The 2,500-nt window shown below is 39.9% G+C and overlaps 1 protein-coding gene across 1 annotated transcript in view; it reads left to right on the top strand.

The window, feature by feature from the left end:
- The first annotated feature begins 1,232 nt into the window (after positions 1-1,232).
- The window catches only part of LOC143286656 (uncharacterized), a 15,530-nt gene continuing 14,262 nt past the window's right edge, over positions 1,233-2,500 (top strand). The window contains exon 1 of the mRNA XM_076594293.1: positions 1,233-1,354. The gene's annotated coding sequence lies outside the window, so the exon portion shown is untranslated. The remainder of the gene's footprint in view (positions 1,355-2,500) is intronic.

The following is a 2,500-nucleotide window of genomic DNA, read 5'->3' as shown; positions in this document are numbered from 1 at the left end:
GCGTTTAGCATATAGCACATTACGTAATGAAGTGCTATGTGTTTCATCATTGGGGTCTTATGTGCGTTTAGCATATAGCACATTACGTAATGAAGTGCTATGTGTCTCATCATTGGGGTCTCATGTGCGTTTATCAATAGCACAATACGTAATGAAGTGCTATGTGTCTCATCATTGGGGTCTCATGTGCGTTTATCAATAGCACAATACGTAATGAAGTGATATGTGTCTCATCATTGGGGTCTCATGTGCGTTTATCATATAGCACAATACGCAATGAAGTGCTATGTGTTTCATCATTGTGGTCTTATGTGCGTTTAGCATATAGCACATTACGTAATGAAGTGCTATATGTGTTTCATCATTGGGGTCTTATGTGCGTTTAGCATATAGCACATTACGTAATGAAGTGCTATATGTGTTTCATCATTGGGGTTTTATGTGCGTTTAGCATATAGCACATTATGTAATGAAGTGCTATATGTGTTTCATCATTGGGGTCTTATGTGCGTTTAGCATATAGCACATTACGTAATGAAGTGCTATATGTGTTTCATCATTGGGGTCTTATGTGCGTTTAGCATATAGCACATTACGTAATGAAGTGCTATGTGTTTCATCATTGGGGTCTTATGTGCGTTTATCATACCGTTGTTCTGGGACACGAGAAGGCTGGAATAGTCCTTTTTATGACACATTTGAAAACGAAATTTACTTTGCTTTTGCGTGTCGAAAGTATGACGATTGGATTGGATTTGCATCCCCTCCTCCCACCATCTCTTCCTCTCTCTCTCTCTCTCTCTCTCTCTCTCTCTCTCTCTCTCTCTCTCTGTCTCTGTCTCTCCTCTCCCTCTCCCTCTATCTCCCTCTCTCTTTCTCTTTCCCTCTCTCTATATCCATATCTCTCTCTCCCCTTCTCTCTCTCTCTCTGTCACACACACACACACACACACACACACACACACACACACACACACACACACACACACACACACACACCACGCACGCACGCACGCGCACACACACGCACATCAATTTAACCCATTTCAATGTACACATATACACGTCCTTTAACAGCATTTAATCAAATCCATTCCATCCCTTCCCCACACTCAAACCTTCGCAAAACCTGAAACGTTCCACGGACTGAAGAAGAAAAGCAAATTACGGAGTGTAACCACCAGCCTTCCGATGGCAGATGTCCATCAGCCATTTCCTGCTCAGCGGACCCAGTCATGATGATGATGGTCAAGTCAGTTGGGTCAATGACTCAGTGTTCTGTTCGATGTGTAACGTGTGTACAAGGACGGTGTTGATGCGGTACATTCCAGGCTCGCTGCTACAGACCTACTGTGTAAGTAAAGTTTAATCAATGAAACTTGCATCGCTCAAGAATTGTAAAGTTTATATTCTCGTCACTCTAGCCCATCATGTTTGTATGTCCGAGCAGTATTCTATATTAGAAAATAAGAAATATCTTAATGCTTATGCAATTTTGTTTTTATTGCATTTGCTATTTAATGTCAGCGTGTGTGTGTGTGTGTGTGTGTGTGTGTGTGTGTGTGTGTGTGTGTGTGTGTGTGTGTAAGGGAGGGACATCTATATATATATATATATATATATATATGTGTGTGTGTGTGTGTGTGTGTGTGTGTGTGTGTGTGTGTGTGGGTGTGTGAGTGAGTGAGTGTGTGTGTGTGTGTGTATGTGTGTGTGTGTGTGTGTGTGTGTGTGTTCTATGAAATGCATTTTGTTTTAATCTAAGCCTTATTTACTTCATAGCTTTTATGATCTGATTCATCTCTTAATTGTCCCTTTTCATTCATATGAACACACTGGATGTTTTCCATTGTCAGATAGTGGTTGATGTGTTTTTAAGGCATGTTTATAGTCAACTGGATGATGTAAGGCGCTTTGAGCAGCATTGATGCTGGATATCGCGCTATAGAAAAAATTATGCATTATTTTAAAAAAAAAATTTTATCCCTTCATAAATAAATAAAAAAATCTAAAACGAACTTATACCTTTCATTTAAAGAAAAGAACATTGTTTGTGGAGCGATTTTTTTACGCGAATATGATAACGTGCGCGATTGGCTTAGTTGAGCAAATTGATATGTTTGAATGGGTTTTGTTCAAACAAAATTCTACACAGTGGATGCTTTTGTTCAAACATGCCACGGTGATTGGTATTCTTTTAAACAACGAACTATATTCTTCTAACTATGAGAGAAATGCTAAAACAAGAAAGTCGACTTTTGAATTAGGACAGAAGGTCAGTATTGTATACTATTCTTGTTTGCTTCCTTTTTTTTCTTTTTTCTTTTTTTTCTTTTTTTTCCCCCGCGAGTTTCGTGACTGCATAATTATGTGAATTCGCACGTACCTGCAGACAAAGTTTCATTCACACACACACACATTCACACACACACACACACACACGCGCGCGCGCGCGCGCGCGCGCATACGCACACACACACACACACACACACACACACAC

The sequence above is a fragment of the Babylonia areolata genome, chromosome 10, assembly GCF_041734735.1.
Source record: "Babylonia areolata isolate BAREFJ2019XMU chromosome 10, ASM4173473v1, whole genome shotgun sequence".
NCBI lineage: Eukaryota > Metazoa > Mollusca > Gastropoda > Neogastropoda > Buccinidae > Babylonia > Babylonia areolata.
This window is presented reverse-complemented; position numbering and strand designations above follow the sequence as displayed.